The 12,865-nt window shown below is 36.9% G+C and overlaps 1 pseudogene; it reads right to left on the minus strand.

The window, feature by feature from the left end:
- Positions 1-760: 760 nt before the first annotated feature.
- LOC122423041 lies at positions 761-1,705 on the minus strand (annotated as a pseudogene).
- Between the last annotated feature and the right edge of the window lie 11,160 nt (positions 1,706-12,865).

Consider the following 12,865-nt stretch of genomic DNA (forward strand, 5'->3'; position numbering starts at 1 on the left):
GCCTTGACTATATGGATCTTTGTAAGCACAGTGCACTCTTTGCTTTTTAACACACTGTCTGGGTTTGTCATGATCTTAACTTTTTTTTTTTTTTAATTGAATTTTAAGCTGGCTTTTTCACTCTCCTTAACCCTCATCAAGAGGCTCTTTAGTTCCTCTTTGCTTTCTGCCATTAGAGTGGTGTTATCTGCGTATCTGAGGTTGTTGATATTTCTCCCAGCAATCTTGATTCCAGCTTGTAACTCATCCAGCCTGGCATTTCACATGATGTGCTCTATGTATAAGTTAAATAAACAGGGTGACAATAAACAGCCTTGTTGTACTCTTTTCTCAATCCTGAACCAGTCAGTTGTTCCATACAAGGTTCTGACTGTTGCTTCTTGACCTGCAAACAGATTTTTCAGGAGACGGGTAAGCTGCTCTGGAATTCCCATCTCTTTAAGAATTTTCCATAGCTTGTTATGACCACACAGTCAAAGACTTTAGTGTAGTCAATGAAATAGAGATAGATGCTTTTCTGGAATTTGCTTTCTTTATGATCCAGCAAATGTTGGCAATTTGATCTCCACTTCCTGTCCCTTTTCTAAACCCAGCTCAAACATCTGGAATTTCTATAGAGAAGGGAAATATAGAAATGACTGAATCAAAATGGAAGGCCAGATCTCACTTAGGAAGAGACAATAGAGTATATACACATAAGAAAATTGTTTAGGAAAAAAAAAAAAGAAAATCGTTTAGGGAACCTGACTTCAACATTCTCTTAGTTCTTTGAGACCAGTAGAATTATTTTGACTAAATCACTAAACGCTTGTTTCACTTGTTTTTTCCTCAGAGTATAAATAAAGGGGTTTAACATGGGGGAAATGGAATTCGTAAGTATTACTACTTCCCTATTAATAGTCATTTCATCTTTTGATGATGGTTTGATATAGACAAAGATGCAGTTGCCATAGGTGATAGAAACCACAATAAAGTGGGAAGAGCAGGTGATAAAAGCTTTTGTCTTTTGCTGAGCAGAGGGGAATCTTAGAACTGTTCTGGTGATACATATGTAGGACAGACCAACACATGTAAGAGTCGTGATAAATATCAACACACAGCAAACAAGAGTTATCTCTTCCATGAACCATGGATCTGAGCTTGAAATCTTCAGGAGTGGATAAACGTCACAAAAAAAGTGATCAATGACAGAGTCACAGAATTCCAGTTTCAGTCCCAAGCAAAACGGTAGAAAAACAATTAAGAAAGTGGTTATCCAACAGCAGAAGATAAGCATTTTGCAGAATCTGTGGCTCATGATGGTCACGTAATCCAGGAGTTTGCAGATGGCTACACAGTGATCATAGGACATGGTGGCCAGGAGAAAAAAAATCTGTTACACCAAACATATATGTAAAAAACAGCTGGGACAGGCAAGCATTATAAGTAATGGTCCTGTCTCCTGTTAATATACTATACAAGAATCTAGGAATGCAGGCAGAAATGAATGAGATTTCTAAGAAGGAAAAATTTTGGAGAAAAAATGCATTGCAGTTTTAAGGTGAGAATCCACTTATATGGATTATATGAGGGTTATGATGACCAGGTGTCCAATTATATTCAACACGTATGTGATGAGTAGAAACATAAAAGTCAAAATCTGCATTTGTAGGTTATCTGTTAATCCCTGGAGGATGAAACTGACTACTGATGTGAGGTTTCTCATTTCTGGGTCCTGACTTATGTACAGTCTTCCTGTAAAACTGAGGGAGGTACAATCTGAGAAAACAAAATTTTTTACAGTAGCTTTTATTTAGAAAAGCTAAACAATATTTCTTACATGTATTATCTGTTACCCGATAAGTGAGTATTTTTAACTAATTCATGTGTAAGCTCTGTTGATATACCCCTTGATAGGTTAGAAACTTGGCATTCAAACATTTTTGACCACAAAATATGGTGAGATATGCATTTTATATTGTAATTTACTGTACATGCAAACATACACAAAATATATACTTACACAGCTTTGCAACAAGAATTTTAGGAAAATACTAACCCTCAGATGCCCTGTTTACTGATCAGTTCAGTTCAGTCGCTCAGTCCTATCTGACTATTTGCGACCCCATGAACCGCAGCACGCCACGCCTTCCTGTCCATCACCAACTCCCAGAGTTTACTCAGACTCATGTCCATCGAGTTGGTGATGCCATCCAGCAATCTCATCCTCTGTCGTCCCCTTCTCCTCCTGCCCCCAATCCCTCCCAGCAGCAGGGTCTTTTCTAATGAGTCAAGTCTCCACATGAGGTGGCCAAAGTACTGGAGTTTCATCTTCAGCATCAGTCCTTCCAATGAACACCCAGGACTGATCTCCTTTAGGATGGACTGGTTGGATCTCCTTGCAGTCTAAGGGACTCTCAAGAGTCTTCTCCAACATCACACTTCAAAAGCATCAATTTTTCGGTGCTCAGCTTTCTTCACAGTCCAACTCTCACATCCATACATGACCACTGGGAAAACCATAGCCTTGATTAGACGGACCTTTGTTGGCAAAGTAATGTCTCTGCTTTTTAATATGCTATCTAGGTTGGTCATAACTTTTCTTCCAAGGAGCAAGCGTCTTTCAATTTCATGGATGCAATCACCATCTGCAGTGATTTTGGAGCTCAAAAACATAAATTCTGACACTGTTTCCACTGTTTCTTCATCTATTTCCCATGAATTGATGGGGCCAGATGCCATGATCTTAGTCTTCCGAAATGTTGAGCTTTAAGCCAACTTTTTCACTCTCCTCTTTCACTTTCATCAAGAGGCTTTTTAGTTCCTCTTCACTTTCTGCCATAAGGGTGGTGTCATCCGCATATCTGAGGGTACTGATATTTCTCCTGGCAATCTTGATTCCAGCTTGTGCTTCTTCCAGCCCAGGGTTTCTCATGATGTACTCTGCATATAAGTTAAATAAACAGGGTGACAACATATAGCCTTGACATACTCCTTTTCCTATTTGGAACCAGTCTGTTGTTCCATGTCCAGTTCTAACTGTTGCTTCCTGACCTGCATATAAGTTTCTCAAGAGGCAGGTCAGGTGGTCTGGTATGACCATCTCTTTCAGATTTTTCCATAGTTTATTGTGATTCACACGGTCAAAGGCTTTGGCATAGTCAACAAGCAGAAATAGATGTTTTTGTGGAACTCTCTTGCTTTTATGATGATCCAGCTGGTGTTGGCAATTTGATCTCTGATCCCTCCACCTTTTCTAAAACTTGCTTGACCATCTGGAAGTTCATGGTTCACGTATTGCTGAAGCCTTGCTTGGAGAATTTTGAGCATTACTTTACTATCGTGTGAGATGAGTGCAGTTGTGCAGTAGTTTGAGCATTCTTTGGCAGTGCTTTTCTTTGGGATTGGAATGAAAACTGACCTCAGATGCCCTGTTTTCTGATATTATACATATAATCTATAAAAATATCAACCACTATGATGTATATCTGAAACTAATATCAACTATACTACAATTTTTAAAATAGTAAGTGCAAATATGTTCACATTGATTTTATAGTCTGCTGAATGGTCATAACCTGTGTTTGAATAAAAGACATTTCATTTTTTATGGTTTCTTTAAATAATACTCTCCAAGTAATATTTAATTTTTCCATGATATTTTTTAAATGAACACTATCCTTTCAGCATACAATTCAGAATAGATCTTTTATAGCCCATTTTTTCCCCTAGGAAAAATGAAATAATTAATTTTAGGATATTCTGTTTTCTAAGAACATGTCACATATCACTAACTGAAATTTTGCACAGTTTAATTATCTGCTTGAAGGGTTTCTTTTCCCCTGGATAAGTTGAAAACAAATGACAGTTCTGTATCAATTTGCCAAAGCAGTTGAGGATTCTATTCCACTGCTATGACAAACCTATACTTAATCTACAAAGTACGGTTCATATATTGAAAATTCCTTTCTGAGGTCTTTCTTATGACTTTCTACAGTTGTTTATACCTTTAAGTGATTGTCACTGATTTCCCACTTTGGTGTACAACACAGAGAGTATTTTGACACATACTGAATTCACTAAATGAAAATATGTTTTGTATACAGCTGAAGAATATTATTCTTAATGTGTATCATTCAGTCTGATGTATATCTGCCTGAAATACTCAGACTCCTTTTGATCAAGTCACTTATGTTATAATCATCTCTGTAAGTATTAAATACATTCTCCAGTCTGACTACCGTCCTTAGATTATAATAAATTTCTGTAACTCCATCCATATTTTCAACCTTCTCAGTTGCTTCTCATAAGGCTTCTGAACATACCACTCCACTGAAACATCATATGGCAATTTTCGCTGTTATTTCCTTGAGTTTCAATTAAGTGTAGCCCTTTTTATTTGCACGTTTTGTTGCAATTGATCAAATTGGTCCATCACTCCTGCTGTTTATGTTGTTCTAGAGGCATTTTTTGTACAATATCCACACTCCTGGTTTTTGTTCTGCCCTTCTGGTTTCTCCTTTATAAGAACCTCTTCTTCTATTCATCTTTATAAAACGGATATTGCTCACACTTTGCAACTACACCATCTTCTCTGCTTATCTAGGAGTTTTTTTCTTGAAATTGTTGAAATTCTGTGACATCAATTTATCATTTAAAGAAAAGGGAGCCTATTATACAGAGTGAAGTATGTCAGAAAGAGAAAGACAAACACTGTATGTTAATGCATATATATGGAATGTAGAAAGGTGGTAACAATGATCCTACATGCAGGGTAGGAAAGGAGACACAGATGTAAAGAACAGATTTTTGGACTCAGTGGGAGAAGGCGAGGGTGGGATAATTTGAGAGAATAGCACTGAAACATGTACATTACCATATGTAAAAGAGATGACCAGTGCAAATTGGATGCATGAAGCAGGGCATTGAAAGCCAGTGCTCTGGGACAACCCACAGAGGTAAGGTGGGGAGGGAGGTGGGGAGGTTCAGGATGGTTGGACACATGTACTTATTTTCGATGTGTGGCAAAAAACCACCACAACATTGTAATTATCCTCCAATTAAAATACATTAATTAAAATTTTATAATTATAAAACATTGAATATTTAATATTACATCTTTCAGTGTTAATCATCTTCATCTGACAATTTCCCACTCTCTTTAAGCACACATGTTCACAGTGGAATACCTTTTCCACCGCATCTCTGTTCACTTCTTGCCTTACTCCTTGTTCTGTTCTCTGTTCTAAAACCAAAAGCTAAGGTGGATTGATCTATATTAACAACTGAGATGAAGCTAGAATTTTATTAGCCCAACCCTATCTTGAAACTCTGTTGATATTGCAGGTATATTTTCACTTAACTCCACTGTTTCCCTGACCCAGACACAAGGAAATTCTATTTCTTTGTTTGGTGGTCTCCGAGTTATGGAGAGTGGCTCTAGAAACACACCACGTGAGAGTCAGGTATTGTAGTCATCTTAGGTGGACTATCTCTGGAAAGTATTTTCATCAAACCATTTGTGCTTTTCTCTCCTGGTGAATCCATCTGTTTGCTCTCTCTGACTTATATCTGGCATTTGTTGACTTGTTCCTCCATTTCCTGTTTAGACTTTTGGAGGAGTCTCCTAACCTCCAAAACCACAGTAAAAATGATGTGTTTTGCCACACACTATGTTCACACTGTATTCAAAATCCCATTGAATGCAATAACCACAGAACTGAAGGATTCTGACATATAGAAATAAATGTGGATAACACTTACCCTTAAGGACTTCCCTGAAGACTCAGCAGTAAAGAATGCACCTGCAATGCAGGAGATGCTGGTTCAGTCCCTGGGTGGGGAAGACTCCTTGGAGAAGGGAATGGCAACCCACTCTAGTACTCTTACCTGGGAAATCCCATGGACAGAGAAGCCTGCTGTGCTGCAGTCCATGGGGCTGCAAAAGAATCAGACACAACTTTGCAACTAAACAACAGTTACCTTTAGACCTAGACCAATTTCTATTCCATAATAAATGGAATCAATTTTAAAAGTAAGCTGACATCTCTTACTTTTGCCATATCCCTGCTTCTAATTGCAGGGATTTTTGTTGGCTTTTGTATTTGGTGGAGGAAACATTCTAGGTAACTTTCAAATCACACTATAACCTCTTCACTCAGCATGTACACAACACCTGCATTAAGGTCAAGAGTACTACATGACATTGATTTGCCTGGCAGAGATTATTTTCCTTTATGCCTTCTATTCATGCTTCATTGATACACCCAAGAGAAATATATTAACACCAGAGATTAAGGGCTATAGTTCTGGATTTGGGCCAATAGCTGCTCTGTGGTTGTTCCTCAGCCAACACCAACTGAGCACACACTAACACCGACTGAGACAATTTCTCCAAATTTTGTTCAAGGCAATCAATAATTTTTTTTTGAGAAAACATAATTTCCCTTAGAAATACCAGTTATCTGGCTATGCTTTGGTGTCAGTTTATTGCTGTAACATATTCCCTTCGTATAGAACTGGAAGCTGCTCATGGTCCATTTCCTATATTAAACCTCCCAGAGTTTATAGGCTCCATTAAAGAGAAAGAAGATTGTGTTTGAAAACATGTTTTAGGATGAGCTGGGGCACGTTCCAAATATGTGAGTGTCACATATGTAACAATAAGCTAAACAAATATTAACAACAAATATTAAACTAAACAAATATTAACAAATATTACCACCTGGTAAAGAGTCTGCCTGCAATGCAGGAGGCCTGAGTTCGAGCTTTGAGTTGGGAATGGCAACCCACTCCAGTATTCTTGCCTGGAAAACTCCATGGATGTGGACAAAGGAGCCTGGCAGGCTACAGTCCATGGGGTCACAGAGTCGGACACCACTGAGCGACTAACCCAAGTACCAACAACAAGTCAAATCATTGGAATAATTAAATAGAAACACCAGACTTAAGATACAGAAAAGAATTGCAATTACGGCCCACCTACTTCTCTTTTCTTCAACCTTCAGCCCTCTAGTTGGTGCCTTACATGACTCTGGAAACTTCAGGCACTGTCGTTGCCCTTAAATATCTTGGAAAATGAATTGACATTGTTTGTCTGACTACCTGTGTACTTCTCTTACCTTTTAGAGAACTAAACATTTTAAACAGCACAAGGATCTTAATGATATTAGCAGATAATACACAACTGAAGGCTGCTTCTATAAGTCCTTCATTTCACGTATTTTTAAGTCACCTGTTATTTATGAGTGCAAAATCCAGCATCATCAGTATGCTGGATCATTCAAATTTATAAACTCTTGCTTCTTTTAATAACAATTCAACTAACTGTTCACATCTCTGTAACTATGCCAAGACATATCAAACTATTTATAAGAGATAATTTTTGTCTCTCAAATATCACAGATGTGGCAGATTCAGTTGGTTGTTAATCCCTACACATCTTGAGAGATGAAGGTAAAGGAGACTATGTTTGCCCAAGCTTGTACATGGACTTCTGGTCACTCTTACTCAAGGACCTACACTCACCTTACAGGCAGTTCTGAGATGACACTGATTTATCTGATCTTTTCATGTCTAACATGTTGCCAAGACTTTCCTACCAAGGCATTTGTGCTCCTTTGAAAGGTATTTGCTACTCCAAGGTCTGGGGAAATATAAGGAACTCTCTCTAGTTTGGATAGTCACAATATTCAAACCTTCCCAGACTATGTGAAAATTTCTGTCGGTTACAAATTCAGTGATTGTTTTATGTGCCAAACAAGAAACCAAGTGAATAAGCACGAGTCCTAAGTGAATTAAGATTTAAATTCACTTATGAATCTTTTATGTAATCTTCTGGCAAAAGTCCTGAAATATGCAGCCATGGGGACAGTGTCCTCAGAGAACTAAAGATTCCACAATGACATTCAGCACAGAACTTTTACATGAAATAAAAATAAAATGATAAAAGGCAAACTTATCTTTACTTCCTTTTGTTCAATAACATCTATATCTGCTACTGGCTGCTCACAGAATAAAATTACACCTTACTCCTTCCAACTTAAGTTTACCTTTAATAATTACTGCTTATTATTAATATAAACAGGCTTCCCAGGTTGCTTAGTGGTTTAAGAATCTGATTGCCAATGCAGAAGACACAGGAGATGCCGGTTTGACCCCTGGGTCCAGACAATAGATTCCCTGAAGGAGGAAATGGCAACCTACTCCAGTTTTCTTGCCTGGAAAATCCCATGGACAGAGGAGCCTGGGAGTCCATAGAGTCACAAAGAATTGAACGGGACTGAGCGGCTGAGCACAGACACGCAGATAAAAGTTTAGGAGCTTCCCCGGTGGTGCTGGTGTTAAAGAGTCCGCTTGCCAGTGCGTGAGAGTAAGGTTCAAGGGGTTTGATCCCTGGATCCGGAATAGTCACTGGACTAGGAAATGGCAACCCACTACCATATTCTTGCCTGGAAAATTTCAAGGACAGAGGAGTCTGGTGAGCTACATACAGCCCATGGGAGTGCAAAGAGCCAGACATGATTGAGCAAGCATAGGCACAAGATTTTTAATGTGATTACTCTCAGTAATTTGGGGGGATTTTGTTTATACTTTCTCACACTATTTTAAAAAATTTTAGTAAGTTACAGATAACAAAATAATCCTTCTCAACTCTTTAAAAGGTACAACTCATATTACTAAGTACATTCCTATTGGTATATATTTCTCTTAATACTTTAACACATACATCTAATGCTGTTTTTTTCTTATAATATTTAGTGCTTACTATTTATTATAAGTTATAAAGTAATTTCTAGTTATTATCCAAAATTTTTATTTATTATAAAATTAAATTAACCAAAATAGAAAAGTTAAAGGAGAAGGCAATGGCACCCCACTCCAGTACTCTTGCCTGGAAAATCCCATGGACGGAGGAGCCTGGTAGGCTACAGTCCACGGGGTCTCGAAGACTCGGACACGACTGAGCGACTTCACTTTCACTTTTCACTTTCATGCACTGGAGAAGCAAATGCAACCCACTCCAGTGTTCTTGCCTGGAGAATCCCAGGAACGTGAGCCCAGGGATGGGGTCACACAGAGTTGGACATGACTGACGTAACTTAGCAGCAGCAGCAGAAAAGTTAAAACTTAAATATAACAACCAATATCAATAGCTCAGATCACAGTTTTCCTGAAATTTCTTATGCAAATAAGAATAGTCACATTAACTGTTCTATTTCAAAACGTACAACTTTCTTTCCATTTTGTTTTTCAAACTATTTTATAATAAAAACTTTTAAATAAACTACTTTTCAACTCAATAATTATAAATTTACATTATCAGTTGGGGAACTATGTAATATTACCTTTAGAACATTCCATCATAATCTGAAATCAATTCTAACAATTGAAACTTTGTGGTTCCTAAAAAAAACTTTTTACTATTAAAAAAATAGTAAGCTCACTGCCTCAGCTGGTATGATGTTATATAATTCTACAGATTTTTAATAAATTTTATGTAGTTTCTAAGTAAACTTTAAGATGTGATGCAAAATACATTTTTGTACAAATATCTTTGTCTATTTACAACATTCCCTAGAGGTGAGCATTATTGCTATTTCTTCTATGTGTAATAACAACTTGACTATTAATGTGTGTTACAAATATTTCCCCACTTCTTACTGTTCTTTATCTGTGTTTACAGTTTTTACTTAAATAGAATCTCATGTTACATTTCTGGAAAAGTTTATGTTTTTCTGATTAAGATATATTTTTTCAAATCTTCATCCTTTATATTTTTAAAATGAGATAGTGTCATATTTTTCAACTTAAAAAAATTAATCATAAAGTTAAATGCTTTAATTTTGACTTTCCTAGTTTTCTTTTAAAATTGCTCATTATGTTTGAAATCTTCTGAAGAATATTTACCTGTGGTCTTGTATTATGTCTGCTTCTCTCAATATATGTTTTCTTTATATTTTTCCATTTTATTTTTATAACTTTGATAAAATATATATAACATAAAATTCACCATGTCAGCTACATGAAAGGTACAGTTTAGAAGTATTAAGTACATTTCTGTTGCTGTATATTCCCCTTAGTACTCTAAGACACAAATCAATGCTGTTCTTTTCTTGCAATCTCCATGAATACTTGATGTGAAGATCCTAGTTCCTAACAAGGCGAGTCGCTCAACCTGATGTTTGTCATTCTGCCTCTTGTTGGACTACTTTACAGCCTACTCTTGACTAGTGTCTTGTGCCGAATAGTAATACTTTCTTTTTATTAACCATATTATTTCAGATTTAATAAAAAGTATCATTCATCTTTGTAATATTCTACTCCTGTTAGCACACAGGTATTTTCCTTTCTTGGATAGCTGCATTTTTCCTTCTTGCCAGGGTATACCATTTAGGAATTCTATTGATTATCATTAAAGTTACACACTTTGAGTCCTATCATTTCTTAAATTGTATTGATCAAAGTCTCATACTTAGATGGTTCTTTTCCCATGTGTATAATTTTTTATTGGAAACAATTTTCTGGAGAAATTTCTTCTTCTTTTACTAAAACCTTCCGTGATGAACGTATTTTGTATATTGATACATTAATAGAATACAATACAATACAGCAGATTGATAATCATTCTTCGGTGTTTAGGATTTTTATGTATACTATTTTTTTCTAAACTAATTTTTATTGGACTGTAGTTGCTTTACATTGCTGCGTTAGTTTCTACACACAACAAAATGAATCAGCAGTACGTATCCGCGTTTTGAACTTTCCATCCATCTCAGCGCAGCGCAGTGAGCAGAGTCCCCTGAGCCGTAGGGCGCGTGCTCATTAGTTATCCATTCTGCACACGGGTCAGTCTCAGTCTCTCCATTCATCCCACGCCTTCTTCCCTCTTTAGTGTCCAGACGTTTGCTTGCTACATCTGGGTCTTTATTTCTGTTTTGCAAATAAGTTCATCTGTACCATATTTCTAGATTCCACATATAAGTGATATTATACAATATTTGCTTTTCTCTTTCTGACTTACTTCACTCTGTATGACAGTCTCTCGGTCCTTCTATGTCTCTGCAAATGCACTTCTTCGTTCCTTTATATGGCTGAGTAATTTTCCACTGTATAAATCTACCACATCTGTATTTTTAATCCATTACTCTATTGATGGATATTTAGGTAGCTTCCATGTATTGGCTATTGTAAACAGTGCTGCAGTGAATGTTTAGATACATGTATCTTTTTGAATTATGTTTTTTTCTAGGTATATGCCCAGTAGTGGTATTGCTGGGTCATATGGTAGATAATGTTTAGATTTTTGAGGTACCTCCATACTTTTCTTTGGGTTGGCTGTATCATGTCACATCACCATTAGATTTCTTATAGGTTTTTGATGATGATCATTCTGACCAGCATGGGATGATACCACAATGTAGTTTTGATTTGCATTTCTCTAATAATTAGTGATATTGCACATCTTTTTGTGTGCTTGTTTGCCATCTGTATGTCTTTTTTGGAGAAATATCTTTAGGTCTTCTGCATGTTTTTGGATTTGGTTGCTTTTTTTTTTTTAATTTTTAATTTTGCTGCATGCACTGTTTGTATATTTTGGAGATTAATCCTCTGTCAGTTGCTTTGTTTGAAATATTTTACCCCATTCTGAAGGTTGTCTTTTTGTTTTGTTCATGTTTTTTGTTGCTGTGCAAAAGCTTTTAAGTTTCATTAAATCCAGTTTGTTTATTTTTGTTATACTATAATTTTCATTACTCTAGGAAAAAAATCTTACTTTGATCTACATTAAACAGCATCCTACCTATGTTTTCCTCTAAGAGTTTCATAGTGTCTGGCCTTATATATAAGTCTTTCATTCATTTTGAGTTTATTTTTGTGTATAGTATTAGTTTCCCTGGTGGCTCAGGTGGTAAAGAATCCACCTGCAATAGTGGAGACCCAGGTTTGATCCCTGATTGGGAAGATCTCCTGCAGAAGGAAATGACAACCCACTCCAGTATTCTTGCCTGGGAAATCTCACCAACAGAGGAGTCTGGTGGCCTACAGTTCATGGGATCACAAGAGTCAGACATGATTTAGCGACTAAACAACCACCACCATAGCATTAGTAAGTGTTCTAATTTCATTCTTTTACCTGTAGCTGTCCACTTTTCCAGTGGAGAGTTCCAGAGAATAGCATGGAGAGATGAGAAAGACTTCTGAAGTGAATAATGCAAAGAAATGGAGGAAAACAACAGAATGGGAAAGACTGGAGATCGCCTCAAGAATATTAGAGATACCAAGGAGTATTTCAAGCAAGGGTGGTCACAATAAAGGTCAGAAACAGCAAGAACCTAACAGAAGCAGAAGAGATTAAGAAGAGGCAGCAAGAATACACAGAAGAACTATACAAAAAAGGTCTTAATGACACAGGTAACCATGATAGTGTGTGGTCACTCAGCTAGAACCAGACATCCTGGAGTGTGAAGTCAAGTGGGACTTAGGAAGCACTACTATGAACAAAACTAGTGGAGGTGATGGAATTCCAGCTGAGCTATTTAAAATCCTAAAAGATGATGCTGTTAAAAGTGATGCACTCAATATGTCAGCAAATTTGGAAAACTCAGCCACAAACTAGAAAAGGGCAGTTTTCACTCCAATTCCAACGAATGATAATGTCAAATAATGTTTGGAGTGTTAGTTGCTCAGCTGTGTCTGACTCTTTGCAACTCTGTAGATTGTTCCCTGCCAGGTTTCTCTGTCTATGGAATTCTAAAGACAAGAATACTAGAGTGGGATCCATTTTCTTCTCCAGGGGATCTTCCTGACCCAGAGATTGAATCTGGCTCTCCTGCATTGGAGGCAGATTCTTTACTATCTGAGCCACCAGGGAAGCCCCTAGGAATAT

This window comes from Cervus canadensis, chromosome 21, assembly GCF_019320065.1.
Source record: "Cervus canadensis isolate Bull #8, Minnesota chromosome 21, ASM1932006v1, whole genome shotgun sequence".
NCBI classification, from domain to species: domain Eukaryota; kingdom Metazoa; phylum Chordata; class Mammalia; order Artiodactyla; family Cervidae; genus Cervus; species Cervus canadensis.